Here is an 18,096-nt window from a genome sequence, read left to right as displayed (position 1 = left end):
GACATTTTCTTAGTTGAGGCTCCCTGATGACTCTAGCTGTATCAGGTTGACAGGACTGTTACTGTAGTTTCTATCTCCAGTGTTCCTTTTGGTTCTTTGGTCTTTTCATCTCTACTGAAGCCACCCAACTGATCATGCACATTGTGATTTCTCTGGAACTTTTACAGATTAATTGGTTATTTAAAATACCTTATGAAATAGTAACATCTATAAACACTTAAGAGTAGTTTCAATTATTGATTTTTCACTTATTGTGGTTTTCTTTGATTGAACTTGGGTAGAAAGGCTTTGGTAACAAGTGCCTTTACCCACTCAGTCACCTTAAAAGCCCCAATCTTTTATTTTCCTGGGACTTTAGTAGGGCTGAGTTCACTGAGCTAGATTTTGGACTGCAGGCTGTGTATGGCTCAGTGACAGGGCACTTAGCTAGCACTCAGAAGAGCCTCTGCTGCAAAGGGGTGAGGCACCAAAGGCTTAGATCTGAAAGCATTGTTGTTAACTTCAAACTCCTATAAAGATGCCTTGTTTAGAATGTAGTTTGGTTTATTAGCAATGTCCATTCAATTGTGCATTGACATCTTTCATTTGCACTATGACTACCTACTTTTTTCCCTCTAACTAATTCAACCATGTTCTGGTGTCACTCATTAGAAACAGGTTACTGTGATGGTAAACAGCAGTTGGAAGGAGAACCACCCTGTTGTTGTGACAAGTTGCAGCCTTACTCATGTGAGTCTGGGTCTTAAGAGTGTAGCTTTTTCAACTCTCTTCATAGCACTACAGACACAGGTGTGGACCTAACAAATTCCTGAGAAATTAAATATGTTCCACCACCCCAACATTCTGATAGCTGCAATGAATTTTAATCAATGCCCTAAAGCCATAGGTTTTATAACAAAGAAGCAGAAGGATACCCACTCTACTACTTTCTCTTGGTATGAACAACACATACTTCATATAAGTATGCTTGCCATCTTCCATTTCCATGGGTTCTTACCCTATCAGCTAGGGTTGAAGAAGGGTTACACAGGATCCCCACTTGGCAGATTTCATTGAAGCCAGCCTATACTCAGCTTCACTAATTTGTCACAGTATAGTTGAAGTCCTCTTACCTGGTCCAGCTATGTCTATCCCTAGAGACTGCAGCCTCTTTTCTTTCTTCAATCTGAGGCCCACCAGGCCCTTTCACTGTAAGGAATGATACTCCTTCCAATGTCTACATCCCAGAACAGGAACTTACAACTTTTTAAAGAGTGTCTTGATTTGTTTACAGTAAAGTTACATTTATTCAGCAACAATGATTCATTTTAGAATTATAATATATAGTGTGAGGAAAAAATAGTATTTCCAAACCACTAGCATATTAATTTTTGAGATTCAGGAACAAGAAATCAGTCAGTATCCCCATAAATTTAAAGCTTAAGATTATTTTAAACATACTTCTAACAATCTTCATGCTACCTAAATAGTTAAAATTATTTTTTAAAGAGAAAACATACCAAATTTGGTAATATTTACAAGGAACTGCAGCCTAGAGAACATTGAAATAATGAAAACTATAATTTAAAATTCAGATCTCAGCCAGGTGGTAGTGGTGGTGGTAGCAGCAGCATAGGATGCTCACACCTTTAGAGTTCTGGCACTCAGGAGACAGAAGCAGGCAGATCTGAGTTCAAGGCCAGCCTGCTCTACAGAGGAGTTCCAAGACAACTAGGTTCGCACAATTGCACAAAAGAAACCCTGTCTTGAAAACCCAAACAACAAAATTCAACTCTCCTAGTAAGGCAACATCTCCTCACAGAATTACACATGAACACTGCCCATTTAATGGCTCGTTGAGCATTGAAAATTAAGTGTGATTTTTAAGACAAAATGCATACTGATGAGTTCACATACACACATGTAACACAACTTTGTCTCCTTCACCCCACTCCACCTCTGTTCTGAAGCCATCTAGTTATAGTCTACATTTCCCTTATTACAATGGCTGTATTTTATAAGACATTAACACCTACGTGTCTGTAATGTAAAACTCTGACCACAAACAACCAGAAGACATGAAACAGTTAAAAGTTCACATACTCAATGCCATTTCCTGTATTTCTATTCCTAAAATTATCACTGCTATAACTCTACTGTTTAGATCACCAGCACAAAGTTTCCAGTTCCATGCATAAAAAAAAAAATTTAATATGCTGTCTTCATACAGTGAGCACTCTAAAATAGAAAACTATCCTTGTAGCAACTGAAGTCTCAGGGACAGATGCACTGATTAGAGATTTCACAGCATAACTCAGGCTGTCTCCAGGGCCTTTTGAGCAGATGTTGCATCTTATGACTCATTTAGCCATTCACTCTGCACTAATGTCCACTATATTAGACCACTCACATAAAAGCAACCAAGGAGCAAAAAGAGTCTTACATTTTGCTCATGTAAACAATAAAGCTTCCATTTCAATTTAGATTATTTTCAAAAAGAACAAAAAGTCATACTTGCAAGCACCTTTTTGCTCTTCAATCATTTAAGGCATGCAGTTTCTGTATGGGTCCAGTGCTGCAGCTAAACAAGTCTGTTTATTACATCATAGAAACACAACACTAGATACACTAGCAAATGCCCTTATTCCAAATTAACCTTTCACATCTTATTACAATAAAAACTAAATACTGACATGCTTAAAGCTTTTTACAAAGTACAAGATAAACTTACCTTAATTAATTAAGCAATTTTCTTCAATTATTTCTAAAATCTGTTCATTGAAATAATTATCTGAAGAAAATACTTGTAAATTTAAATAATGTTAATATACTAAGGTTGTTAACAATTTAAATAAATTATAACGAGAATTATTTAACAACAGATCAAGGGGTAAATTTAGGGGGGGGAAGACACTGGTAAAGTCTTTACTCATCTAGAATGCAATGTGGAGTTAATGCACATGCAAGTACAAAAGAAGTTAGCTAACAGTCTAAATATTTACTCCGGTATCAATCTTAAACCTTAATCAAATAGTTATACTTTGTTCTTCACAAGAGGGGAAAATGAATAAAAATAACTGCAGTACATTTTAGCAGGAGTTTGAAAATTAGAACAATAGCATTAAAGTGATAGTGAATGCTTAAAGCAGTAAACTCATCAGAAATCAAACTGTGCAATTGAAGGACATTTCATATATGTGGAGTTTATAATCTGTTACTAATATATATTGGTCAACCTTAAAATTAGAAAAATATAAATATGATAAACAAGTATATTATATATAAATATAACCATGTTTTTACTTGCTACCAAAATTAGGGAATTTTGTAATGAAACTGTCATGTTAAATAACAGTCAATAGCTGCATACATTTAGTCAACAAATTTGGTTCAAGGCAAAAAGAAAAAACCAAAACAACAAAAACATTCTACATCTTCATTTACTAGTTACAATTCAGATTACTCTAGCGTGCAATACTTTAATTGTACAAAATAAAGCTGATGTCACAAATACAAAAGAACTTTATGCAAAACAAGCACAAGTCATTTCTATGCTTCCACTGATGGTTGACAAGTGATGAGCACTTTGTTCAAATGTATATGCTATGCACACAAAACAACAGGTGGTTATAAAATCAAAATAGAAAGAAAGGAAAAAAACAACCCCACCCCTTGCATTACCAGAGGCCATGCCCCTGCCCAGATCCCCAGGCCACACCTCAGGCAGAAGCCCCCTGCTCCATCAAAGGCCATGCCAGGACCCAGATCCCCAGACCACAGGCTAGCATAATCATCATCAGAGAGGCTTACTAGCAACTGATGGGAGCAGATGCAGAGACACACAACCAAACATTAGGCAGAGCTTAGGGAGTCCTGCAGAAGGGGGGGGGGGGCGAAGAAAGACTGTAGGAGGCAGAGGGATACAGGACATCACAAGAAAACAGCCCTAGGCTCCTAGAGACCGAACTGACAATCAGGGAGCCGGTGTATGGGTCTGACTTAGGTCCTCTACATATATTACGATTGTGTAACTTGGTGTTCCTGTGGGACTTCTAACAGTGGGAGCCGGGGCTGTCTCTGACTCTTTTGCCTGCTTTGGGGGCCCTTTCCTCCTACTGGGTTGCCCTGTCCAGCTTTGTAATGAGGGGATATGCCTAGTTTTATTGTAACTTGACATGCCATGTTTGGTTGATATCCCTGGAAGGCTTGCCCTTTTCTGAAAGGAAAGGAGGAGGAGGAGAGGACCTCTGGGAGAAGGAACATGGGGGAGGGATTGGGAAGAGAGGAGGGAGGGGAAACTGCAGTTGGGATACAATATATGAGAGAAGGATCAATTTCTAAAAAAAAGTTTTCACAGTAAATTTTGAAGAAATGAGATTTTTTCACTAATACATGTATGTTACATATATGTGAATATATACATACACACAAAAAATATATACATACACACACACGCGCGTGCACACACACACACACACACACACACACACACATATATTATAAGCTTTTATCGCTTTATAATCAATACTTTTTATTTTTTGGTTTTTCCAAACAGGATTTCTCAATTTCTCTATATAGCCCTGGCTGTCCTGGCACTCACTCTGTAGACCAGGCTGGCCTCAAACTCCCAAAGATCCACCTTCCTCTGCCTCCCAAATGCTGGGATTAAAGGTGTGAGCCACCACCACCCAGTTATAATCAACACTTTTATAATAGTATTTGTTAGAATATCTGCTGTAATCGTTATACAATGAAACATTTCATGACCAGAGAAATACAATATTCTCAATCTAAAAAAGGGAAAGCTTGATCAAACTAACTAGGGTTAATATTGTAATAAAACTGTTTTTATGCGACAGTATTCACATATTGCTAATACATTATTATGTTGCCAGATATTTTATAATAATTAAAGCTACATATTTAAACTTTTAAGAAATAAGACAGGAGTAGTGGCCATGTAGAATTACAGCAAGCACTCAAGAGGTAAAAGGATCAGTTCGAAACCAGCTTCAACAATGTAGAAAATTCACACTGGGAGTTGAGGCACACACCTCTATCTAGTCCCAGCAATGGAGAGGCAGGCAGAGAGTCCAAGGCCAGCCTGGTCTACAGAGTGAGTCCCAAGGCAGACTCCAAAACTACACAGAGAAACCCTGTGTCAAAAAACAAAAACAAAACAACAACAAAACAAACAAACAAACAAACAAACCCAGAAAACCAAAGTAGAAAATTCAAGGCCAACCTGAGATACATAAGACACTGTCTCAAAAAAAATCAAAACTCTATCCTCTTGACTAACATCTGTGTGCTGTTACTGGTGCTGGACAACACCTTCCCAGTAAAGCAAACAAAGGGACTAGGAAGGAGGCTCAGTAGCTAAAGTACCTGCTGTACAATCATAAGGACCTGAATTTAGATCCTCAGCAACCAGATCAATTCTAAGGGGGTGTGGTAGCCTAGCTATATTCCAGCATTCTGCAGGCAGAGACGGAATTCCCAGAGCAAGATGTCCAGCTAGACTACCTGAACATGTAAGCTGTGAGTTCAAGTAAGAGACCCTGCCTCAACATGTAAGATAAAGAATGATCAAAGAAGACATCCTATGTCAACCTCCATCCCCAACACATATGTGGGGCTTTAAATATGGACATCCTGCACATACCCATGGGCTCAAATACATAGGAACACAGATATGCATGTGTACGTACACGTACACACACACACACACACACACACACACACGCACACACGCACGCACGCACGCGCGCGCACACACACACACACACACACATACACCATAACAGACAAACAAAAAAGAAGGATAATCGCAAGCCCTGCCCAGCTGGAAGATCCACCTTATGAAGCTGCCCAAGGTTAAACAGCAGAAACTGCAAGGGACAGAAATGCTGTTTATCACACATGCATGCACGCGTGCACATGCACGCGCGTGCACACACACAGGAGGACCAGAAGGACCACAGGAGGCACAGTGGAGGATGGGGGTACCCAGAGAACTATCAAGAAAGGATTTAAAACCTCCCCTCCCCCATATGCCAGAACTGCAAGAACACTGACTGCAGATACCTCTCCCCCACAGAGCACCTGGAGCCAGCTAGAGCAGAGGAATAGGAATTTTCCTATCTTCCCTTTTCTCTCATCTGTATTCACTTTCTGTTTTTACTTCTTAATTATAACATCGCATACCTTTAGCAACTTCCAAAATCATGTTCTCCAACAGTATCCCAACTTTCTCCTCCTGGCCACTATACCCAACTCAATTTTTTTGTTTGTTTGTTTGTTTGTTTGTTTTCAGAGTCCATCTAATATTTAATCCTTATTTTTACCCACCATATTTCCCTGCCACTCTTCATCTTACTAAAATCGCAATATACTCCTTAGTAACATTGGTTATTTATCCTCCAACAGTCACTGGAGTCAAAGGGGCCACTATAATTACTGGCTACTAGATATATGTGCAAACCACAGAAATCTGTGGAATGCTGATGCCAAACAGTTGCGGTTGTTCTTGCATTTAGTGTTGCCGTTGCTGGAGGAGAGCTGAAGGTATCCATGTAAAGTTTGCAAAAGGACAGGCTGCAAGGTAGCATTCATTCAAGTAAGCATAACAAACACTGCACTGACTTTCAAAACCCAGCCTGTTTCGATACTAACATTTTTAACTTAACAAATGACAGAGTTCTGACAACTAAGAAGAATGTGGTTCAAAATTTGATGCTTGAAGATCAAGACATTCTCCTGGACCTTAGAAGTTGCTCTCACATCCCTGATTAATTTCAACGCATTAATGATATAAGAGCTAGAAAAGAACCCCTACAGTTGGCTATTTTGGGCCAAGGGCAGGAAATGAGTTCTCAAAGTTATGTCAGAAAAAATATTCAAGAAAAAGTAAGACTGCTCCAATCACCTAAAATAGATATAAGACCACCAAGGATCTAAGGATATAGCCAAACAATTAAGCTGTAAATAGCTAGTAGAATACATAGTTTCATATAGCACTGCAATGCAAAGTAGAAGGAGCTGTTTTTGCTGTAGTATTTTCCACAGTAAACAGAGGTTGGTTATTAGAATGCTTTGTATATGTAGATGAGAACTACCACATAATTATGTATCCCACTGAATTTGTACTGAAGAAAGAAAACATATGAGATTTGGTCAAATTATTTGCTGAAGTCCAACACTAGATTAATTTAATAAATACTGCTGAAAAAGATAATTATAGAACCCAAGGGGGGGGTAACTCCATTATTTTAGAATACAATCAAAGACAACTTTATATTGGCAATTTGTGTCTAGGCAAAAATGTGTGACTCATTTAAAACTTCTAAATGAAGAGCTTACAGGGGGGGAGGGGGCTCTTGAAAACAGAAATTTATGTTCATGGTAATTAAAGGTGATTTACTAACATATAAACACCTCACTTAACCTAAGGGGGAGGGGCGGTTGAATGAAGGCATTTTTACCTTCTCATTTAGCAGTTCAATAAAGCAGTAGTGCCTGGAGGGCTGTAACTCCAAATAAACTAAAAAGGCACCTAGAGACTGGAGTCCCACCTCTAGCTCTTTTTAGCCAAGCGGCCACAAAAAAACTGAAGGAGCTCTCTGGAGCCGTGTGTTAAAGTTCTAACTAAACAACTGTGACATATGAAATTCAAGCAGATATAGGGGCTAGTAATATAAAACAGAAAGAAGACACATCTGCCATTAATAATTCAGGAGAAAGGGTAAGGGCCTTTATTTTTCCTTGCCAAAAATTCTAACCATCTGCACAGAAATTGTCTTTCCATGAACTGATCTTAGCTTTGTCCATTAAGAACTGGACGGACCAGCTGAAGAGGGAAGCAAGCCAAGAGAGAAAGAAGTGCACTTAGCAAATGCTTACAGTCCTATTTGGAAAGGAAAGAGGGAAATGTTTTCTAAGGGTTAAGACTGCATATTCAGAAACAGAAAGGAATGGCATCCAACTACCAAGGCACAGGCAGTTCTTGGAAGGCAGAGGCAGGCAGATCTCTGTGAGTTCGAGGCCAGCCTGGCTCTACAGATTGAGTTCCAGGACAGGCTCCAAATACAGAGAAATCCTGTCTCAAAAAAGAAAAAAAAAAAGGGGGGGGGGGGGGGGGGGAGGAAATCCCATGGTAAGCAGTTATTCTAAAATCTGAAGTGCTATATTTACTAAGATAGTCTCTTACTTTTTGGAATAACCACTGAAAATAAAATTAAAAAGAGAGTAAATGACTGGCTAAAAAGACATCATGGGCTTAGTATTACAATTATCATGGAATAGCAAAAGCAACGCATTTCTGTGTTCCAAAACTGGCATACCTTCCATTTGCAAAGGACATCCAGCATAACACTGTGAACTCCAGACCTCTGTGATGCATATAACACTGAGGGAAGAGGAGACAGCTCACTGCTGAGGATGTGCAAAAACAATCAAATCCTCATCTATCTTAAACTAGCTACACACACTACACAGCAAAAGTTTTGACTATCCATGGCTTTCATTCTCTCATCTCCAAACAGTTTTCTCTAGAGCTTTGGAAAGTGAGTAATGTTTCAGAACCGTAAAAAAAATGAACAGTAGTCAAAATAAAATCTGTGGCAAAATCAGGGACCTTCTTATCAACTTTTCACTGAGTTATGGGGCCAACACCTTCCCTTACTTCTCCCCCTCCCTCCTAACCTCCTTCCCCCCTCCAAACTGGTTTGCTGAAATGTTAACTGTTTGTTTACTCTTCTTCAGTCTTCTTTCATCAAGTATCTTTACATTCCTTTACAAGCCCACAAGGTTATGTACTTTCCTGAATAAAAATAATTACCTATTACTTTGAAATAAGTGTATTCTTTAATCTTGATGTTCACATAACTTAATCCAGTTTACTTCTATAACTTCTCATCCTGATACCCTGTATCATTAATAGTGTGTTTGTGGCATTGACTGATTTAACACTTATTACAGGCTGTTTTCTTTTTTTCTTTTTTCTTTTTCCTTTGTTTTGTGTGTGTGTGTGTGTGTGTGTGTGCATGCTGGCTCACATGTCTGCACATGTGGAGGACAGAGGTTACACTGGTGTTTTTCCTTACTCATTCTCCACTTGTTACTTTCTGAGAACCTGAAACTCACTGACTCCCCTAGATAGAAAGCCCATGAGCTTCAGAGATGTGTTGCAAGACATTGAAAAAGAAAATCAAAGATGGAAAAATACCCCAGGTTCCTGGATTGATAGAATTTACATTGCAAAAATTGGCTATACTACCAAAACTAATCTATCAAATTGTTTAGAAAAACAATTCAGTCCATGAATAGCCAATGGTAAGAACACCACTAAAGATATTACAACACCTGGCCTCTAATTATACTATGGAGCTACAGTAATAAAGACAGTCTGGTACTGATATAAAAACAGATGGGTGAGCCAACGAAACAGACTGGAGGACCCAGAAATAAAACAACAAATAAGCTCTGCCCGTTTAACTTTGACAAAGAAGACAAAACACACACTGGGTTAAGACAGCCTTTTCACTGGTAAAGTCTGATGTCCACCAAGGAAGAAGGGAGGTATTAGGTTCACATTTTTCACTTTTGTAACAATCAATTCAAAACGAAACAAAGACCTTAATTTAAAACCTGAAATATTGAAACTTCTTGAAGAAATTCATAGGGCCTTCTCTTCAAGATGCTGGGGTAGGAAAGAACTTCCTGAACAGAACATAGCAGCCAGCCCAAACTAACAACTGATAGGATTACATTAAAATAAACTTTCTGCACAGTGGGAACTGGAGAGACAACTCACAGGTTAAGAACCTGTACTAGATAAAGAAACTCTAGAACAGAGATCAGCAAACTAAAAGTTGTGTGGGTTATGACTCTGGAGCTAACATGACAGTTTTATCTTCCAAGCATTACAAACACACACAACACACACATTCTCAAGTACACATATACACAGAATACACAATAGAGTAATGTATTTACTGACCATTAAAGATAAAGTTTCCCAGGAGTAGTAGTGGCCCACACCTTTAATCCTAACAGTTTAGAGGCAGAAGCAGGTGGATCTCTGTGAGTTCAAGGCCAGCCTGATCTACAGATGGAGTTCTGGACAGCCAGGGATACACAAAGAAACCCTGTATGGTGATGTTTTGTTTATGATCTAACAAATAAAGCTTCCCTGAAGATCAGAGTGCAAGCTAGACACACTAGTTAGCCATAGAGGCCAGGCAGTGGTGGCACACACCTTTAATCCCAGCACTCAGGAGAAAGAGGCAGATGGATCTCTGTTAGTTCAAGGCCACCCTGAGCAACCCAAAATTGACCCAATCTAAAGGAAAAACAGAGCTCACACAAAGGTGCTCTCAGCACTTGGGATTCCACGCCTTCAATCCCAGCACTAAAGAGGAATATAAGGCAGGAGGAGACAGGAGCTCAGTGCAGTCGGAGGTTTGGTGGAGAGAGATGCCGTCTGGAGATGCAGTCTGAGGACAGGATCCCTTTCTGTCTGAACATTGGTAGAGATGAGAACTCTCTATGGCTGGCTGCCCTGCCTCTCTGATCTTTAGCTTCAACCCCAATATTTGTCTCTGGGTTATTATTATTAATACTAATTAGAATTCGTGCTACAATCCTGACTTTAAAAAAAAAAGAAAAAGAAAAGAAGTTTCCCAAACAATGCTCTACACGGCTGTCTGCCTATATATATAAAAAGAAAAGAAAAGAAAAGAAAGGACAAAGGTTCAATTCCCAGCACCCACATGGCAGCTCACAACTGTCTGTAACTCCAGTTCCAGGGGATCTGACACTCTCATACAGACATACATATAAGCAAAACAGAAATGCACATAAAATAATAAGGAAATCATTTTTAAAAATGTTTAACAACAAAAAGCCAGGAAACTAGTAAGTACCATTCAGCATAACAGTTAAATTTTTAAAAATCATAAAGTAAAAAAGAATAATATATATCAATGTATGTATCACTATTATATACTTTAAACCTTTTTATTTATTTTCCAAAATTTTCATTAGAAAAGTAAAACTCTTCTATGGATGGAAAAGGAGCCTGGATATATCTAAAAGAATTTTAAATGTATATTATACATCCCTCACTTATTAATCCTTCTGCTAAATCTATCTCTTCGAGAAATACCAGAAATGGACAAAGAAGACAGCTGTGGTAAGAATAATCATTAGCAGCCAGGTAGTGGTGGCACACTCCTTTAATCTCAGCTCTCCAGAGGCACAAGCAGATCTGAGTCTGAGGCAACCTGATCTACATAAAGAGTTCCAGGAAAGCCAGGGATACATCAAGAAACTTTGTCTCGAAAAACAAAAACAAACAAACAAAAAAAAAAGATATAATTAGCAACAACATCTGAAAGTTTTTAAAGTTTTACCTAATAAATAAGAAGCTATTCATTAAGCCAGCAACAGTGATATTGTAGTTAATACTGTAGCAAATACTGTATGACCCACTGACTTGAGATACTTAATTATAGTGAGATTCAGAGACAACAGAACCGTAGTTATCAGAAGCTACTGGGAGGAAGGGGAAAGGAGCACTGTGGAGCATGTTTAACAGGTATACAGTTTCAGTTTGAGAAGTTTAAGAAGTCTCTTAAAGGGGCTGCAAAGATGGTCCACTGGCTAAGAGCACTTACTGCTCTTGAAGGGGACAAGGGTTGATTACCATCACCCATATGGAGGTTCAAAAGCATCTGTATTCCAGTTCTAGAGGACCTGCTACCCTCTTCTGACCTCTGTGGTCAACAGGCAGAGCTTCTCTGTGTCTCGGCAACAGCTGCTTCCAAATATTCCCTTGGAGATTTCTTAATTGTAAATCCTCAGCCAATAGCTCTGGCTTGTTACTAGCTAACTCTTACAATTTATTAATCTACATTTTGCCCTATGGTGTTACCTCTTTTTCATCTCGTACCTCCTGATTCCTCTTTGTGTCTGGCTGTCTATTCCTCTGACTCCATCCTTTTTCTTCAGTGTCCTAAGTCTGGTTCTCCCACCTAACTTTATCCTGTTTGGCTATTGGCCAATCAGCTTCTTTATTAAACCAATTACAGCAACATATATTCACACAGTATAAAGGAATATTCCACATTTTTCCCTTGTTGTCTAATTAAAAAGGAAAGTTTCAACTTTAATATAGTAAAATCATATGCAACAGATATTATTAAGTAAGAATTACATTTAAAACATACAGTCTATTTGTATTTGGCAAATTTAGAGAAAAATCTCTTTGTGAATCTAAAGTTTTATACTGAATTTACCTTTTGTCATAACTAAGGAAAACTTTAAATATGATTATCTATTCTTTAACTCCATATTGAATCTATTTTAATCCAAAAGGCAACTTTAATCTCGAATTTTACATTGGTATGTACTTTGGTTTATTGATACAAATTTAAAGTTAATTTTCTTATACTGTATAAATGTTTCTACTCTTGTTTGGGGTATTATGCTCATGCAACTCATTTTAAAATGCACTGAATAATTAAGAAATACAGGTAGAAATATAGGTAGTTGTAAGAAATATAGGTAGTCACCTATAATGATTAAACTTGTCGTGTTAGGTATGTTTTCATAGTTAAACAGATATATTTAGGTAGAAAGATGGTCTTAAGACTTTTCAAAGACCTACAGAATATGGCATTTAATATGCTTAATAACCTAAGGCTTTTTATGACAGTCAGACACGTCTGCTCCTGACAGCACCAATTTACTTCAAAAGAGGAAAATGGGCATCAAACTAACTCTGCATAGAGATTGTTTTCTTTATGTCAAAGCTAGCCATTTGGGCAACAAAACTGCCCTTGCCTCAAATGATGACAGTATACCAGCAGAAAAAAGAAAAAAAAGAAGACAAAAAAAGGCTACTGCCAAACTTTGCCAAAACAAGACAGGATAGTCCTTCAAAATTTTCTGCTTCTCAGAATATCTGTCATATATACTAAGCCTATAGGTCAAAGTTGGATGTCCCAATGTTACAGAAGAACTTTGGGTGATTGTCCAGGCAGCCAGATGTCCCTGTAACTAGGTACATTACACCATTCGGTGTCTTTGAAGGAGTTAAAGACTAAACAATTAAACTTATAATTTTCCTTAGTTATGATAAAAAGTAAATTAGGTATAAAACTTTAGATTAACAAAGATAATAAAATATTTTCTCTAATTTTGCCAAATACAAATATGGATATTGTAACTGTAATTCTTACTTGAAACCTGTTTTTGCTGTATACAATTTTACTATGTTAAAGTTAAAACCTTCCTTTTTAATTAGACAAAAACGGGGAAATGCTGTGGAACAATTTTTGTATACTATAAATATATATTGCTCTAATTGTTAATAAAAAGCTGATTGACCAATAGGTAGGCAGGATTTTCTGGGCAGAGATTACTAGAAAGAAGGGCAGAGTGTGAGGAGTTGGGAACCAGACACCGAAGAAGCAATATGGGAATATGGGAAGTTCATAGATAAGGTAAACAAGCCTCAGGGCAGCACAAAGGTTAATAGAAATGGGTTAATTTAAGTTATAGGAGCCAGTTAAAATCAAGCCTAAGCTATTAGCTGAGCCTTTATGATTAATATTGTCTGAATGGTTGTTTGGGAGCAACTGCCAGGACACAGAGAAACTCCACCTACCATATGGTACACACACATATATGCAGGCCAAATACCTATATACATTTTATTTAAAAATCTTTGGGGCTAAAGAGATGGTCAGCAATGAAACCACTTGTTGCTTTTGCAGAGAACCTGGTTATGAGTCCCAGCAGTGACACAGCAGCTTATAACCACGGATAACTCAAGTTCCAGGAGATATACTACCCTCTTCTGACCTCCATGGGAACCAGGCATGTACACAATGCACAGACATACAATAAGAACACACATTTTGAAACTCTAAAAGAAAGCATAATAAGCATGAACAATTGTAAGTTTCAAAAAATAGATGGTGATACTGGCTATCCAACTATGGGAAAAGTACTTAATACACTGAACTTTACAAGTAACTGATTAAAATAGCAAATGTATGTATGTTAACATAGTTTTTAATATAAAAAAAAGAAAATAATTGGCATTTAAATTCTACATTCACACATGGACATAGTGGCACATGACTTTAATCCTGGCAGTCAAGAGGCAGAGGTAGGCAGATATCTGTGAGTTCAAGGCCAACCTGGTCTACACAGCAGTTCAAGGCAAGTCAGAAATGCATAATAAAACTATAACTCAAAAAATATATACAAGAAAACTTATATTTACAAAAGAGCAGCATTATAAGCAACAGTTTATATATGCTAACATATTTTATATTTCAACTACAAAATAGCTATATTGGTAGTACAGCATTGCCATTCTCATTTTACATGGAAAACTATGGTCCAGAAATGCAGATTATTTGTTCATGGTTTTATAACTATCAGTGGGAGCCCATAGTCACTCAGTTTGATCCTAAAATACATACCTAAGCCGAGGGTACTGGGGTATGGCTTAGTAATAGCATGCAGAGGTCTAGGATTTGATCCTCATAACCACACATACACTCATGCACACACACAAACATCACAATGTATTCATTCAAACCATTTTATCATCTAGTTAAAATGTGTTAAACTAACACGATCGGCCTTCTCTCGGCTGGTCTGGCTGAGACTCCCTGAGCACGAACCCTAGTCCCCCTGCACGGCCCCATTTCCACTCTGACAGGATGAAAGAAACGATCATGAACCAGGAAAAACTGGCCAAGCTGTAGGCACAAGTGCATATTGGTGGGAAAGGAACTGTTCGCAGAAAGAAGGTGAGCCACAGCAGATGACAAAAAACTGCAGTTCTCCTTAAAGAAGTTGGGGTGAACAATATCTCTGGTATTGAAGAGGTGAACATGTTTACAAACCAAGGAACAGTGATCCATTTTAACAACCCTAAAGTTCAGGCATCTCTGGCAGCAAACACCTTCACCATTACAGGCCACGCTGAGACAAAGCAGCTGACAGAAATGCTTCCCAGCATCCTAAACCAGCTTGGGGCAGACAGTCTGACTAGTTTAAGGAGACTGGCTGCAGCTCGGCCCAAACAATCTGTGGATAGAGAGGATGCTACTGGAGAGGATGATGATGAAGTCCCTGATCTGGTGGAGAATTTTGATGAGGCTTCTAAGAACGAGGCAAACTGAACTGAGGCGACTTCTGAAGAAGGTGACACTTGCAGAAGTCACAGGAGCTGCTATCTTATATCATGACTGCTATTTAAAATTCTTTTGTTTATGGATCTGATAAAATCTAGATCTCTAATATTTTTAAGCCCAAGCCCCCTGGACTGCAGTTCTTTTCAGTTTTTGCTTAAACACAATTAAGCTGAAGAAGCCTGGGAATAAAATTCTTTGCCTAGTTAAAAAAAAAAAAAAAAAAAAAAAAACTAACATGATCATATTTTTTTCTTTTCTTTTCATGGTATCATTTAAATGACTTTTCTTGGTACTAGAGCAGTGAGCCGTAAACAGTCACATCTATGGAGCTACTTTAAAACTACTCTGAACATCACTTGCAGTTTTGCTTCAATGTAAATCAAAGACTCAGGCAATATTTTAAATTTTTTATTTAAAAAGCTGCTTTAGTTTCATGTAAATAACTAACCTGAAGAGGTATTTTGGATAATTAGTGTCAAAAGATTTAAAAATAAACAAACTGGTACAAACAGATGTTCCCAACAATAAAATCTTCCACAAAAGTAATACATGCTAGGCATAACAGAAACATACTTTATTTTCAGAAGCAGTTTAATCTACTAAATAACTCTTTGGAATATGAATCTAGTGTTTTATAAATACCAGAAACTTTCCTTTGTGGGTAGGACACTGCTAAGGACAAAACACAGTTTTATACATGGTAGGCAAATTCTCTACCACCAAGCTATAATCCTATCCCAATAAGAGGTTTTAGTTTTGTTTTAAGATTTATTTCATTTTTAATTATGTGATGGGGGAAGTCTTTTGTACATATGTTTCTCTTATTGGTTGATGAATAAAACATTATTGACCAATAGGGAAGCAAGCTAGGTGGGACTAGGAGACAAGGAGGATTCTGGGAGGAGTAGGAGAGAGGAGAGTCTCAATGTGATCTCAGGAGGAGAGGATGTGAGTCTGGCCTTCTCGGTAAGATAAGACCATGTAGAAATACATATGTTAGTAATTATGGGTTAATAATTAAGACAGAGCTAGCAAATAAGAAATGCTAGTCACTGGCCAATAGTTTCATAATTAATATAGCATTCACATATTTCTTTGGGGCTATGAAGGATGGCGGGACCTGCAGGGCAAGAAAACTCACCTTACAATTATGTGTACATATGTGTGTGTGGGGGGGGGGGTGCACACATGCAAAGGGGCCGCAGGAGGCCAGAGGTGTCAGATACCCTGGAACTGGAGTTGCAGGTGGTTCCAAGGAACCTGGTGTAGTTTGTGGGTCCTGTGGAGATCTGCATACACTCTTAACTACTGAGCCATCTCTCTAGTCCCTAACATGAGTTTGAAATAACCTTAATTGATCAAAGGTAAAGTCAACAGTTTAAACAAAGAAGTTTATGTGTGTATGTTGGTATATGTGCACGTTTGTATGTGAGTGTTCAAGTGTGTAAGGGGCCTAGGTGAAGGCCAATGTGTGTGAAAGTTAGAGCTTGGCATCCTCCTCAATCATTCTCCACCTTATTTTTTGAAATAAGGTCTCCTGTGAACCTAAATCTCACTGAGTGGCTGGAGTGGCTGGCCAGCAAGTCTCCCCAAGAGATACGCATCTGCACATCTCCAGCACAGGACTCACAGGCATATACCATCTCCTGGACCCATAAAATTCTCTACTTTCTTTAAAAAAATATGATCACTGGTGCATTAACTGCATGTATGTCTGTGTGAAGGTGTCAGATTCCCTAGAACTGGAGCTACAGAGAGTTGTGAACTACCATGTGGTTGCTGAAAGAGCTCTGGAAGAGCAGACAATGCTCTATGCTCTTTAACTGCTGAGCCATCTCTCCAGCCCCCATAAAATTCTTTTACTGACTTTCTACCTGATAGAATCATCAAGTCTTATGTGGGTTTTTTTTTTTTTTTCAGTCCCTTCACCCCCCAAACATGGTTTCTCAGGTTATCCTAGAACTTTCTCTGTAGACCAGGCTGGCCTCCGCCTCTAGAGCCTCCAGAGTGCTAGGATTAAATGTGTACACCACCACCTTCTGATTTAAGATCTCTCTCTCTCTTTTTTTTTTTTAATGTGTGCAAGTCTATATGTACACATGGCTCATGTGTGAAGGCCAGAGGGAGGCTTCAGATCCTCGGGAGCTGGTTAAAAGGAAGTTCTTAGCCACATAACAAGAATGCTATGAACCAAACTCAGGTCCTCTGGAAGAAGAGAAGCACTCTTTAACCTCTAAGCCATCTCTCCAGCCAAAATAGCATGTGTTTTATTCACTAACACAAGTGACATAAAACAAAATAGTATAACTAGACAGGACTTAAAGAAACATAAGACTTTGTATTTCAGCCCACATCTCTCAAGTTTTTGTTCAATAGAGATGGCACTGGCATTGAATGGAAATGGAGTATCAAGGGTTATTCAGGTTTGTAGGAAGCTGTCCTCAACGTCTCAACTTCAGAGTGTAAGAATAAAATCCCTTGCAAGAACTTGTGCCACTATTAAAGTGAAATGTTATATGTAGCCTAACAATTTGGAAACTGTATTCTTCAGCTCTCCAAGATCAGTCCTCTATTGGGGGATATTGATCACACTGTGAACCCTGAGTTTGCATTTGCATTAATTAAATAAAATTGACCTTGGGTCAGGAGCCTACACTAGCAACTAGTTGAAAGAAAGTAATCATAGGGCATCAGAGGACATGGGGAAGCATTAGAGATAGAAGTAGTAGGGTGGGATTTGGAGTGGCACAGGTTTTTCTAGTTTGGTAAAGCAGAAGCACAGGTCTATAGTAGACACCAGCCAAGGAGGGTTAGCTACTTGCTACTCAGCCTCTCTGAGCTAGCAGATGTTCACCCCAGCCTTTGAATCCTGAGCCTTATTCACAAACAGAACAATAGA

General features: G+C 38.4%; 1 protein-coding gene and 1 pseudogene across 1 annotated transcript in view; one reads left to right on the top strand and one right to left on the bottom strand.

Annotated features, from left to right (window-relative positions):
* The window catches only part of Ola1 (Obg like ATPase 1), a 127,524-nt gene that overhangs the window by 95,454 nt on the left and 13,974 nt on the right, over window positions 1-18,096 (bottom strand). The window lies entirely within an intron of this gene.
* LOC127222416 (transcription factor BTF3-like) lies at window positions 14,703-15,288 on the top strand (annotated as a pseudogene).

Source organism: Phodopus roborovskii, unplaced genomic scaffold, assembly GCF_943737965.1.
Source record: "Phodopus roborovskii unplaced genomic scaffold, PHOROB, whole genome shotgun sequence".
In the NCBI taxonomy this organism is placed as follows: Eukaryota; Metazoa; Chordata; class Mammalia; order Rodentia; family Cricetidae; genus Phodopus; species Phodopus roborovskii.
Note: the sequence above shows the minus strand (reverse complement) of the source record. Positions and strands in the feature narration are given on the sequence as shown.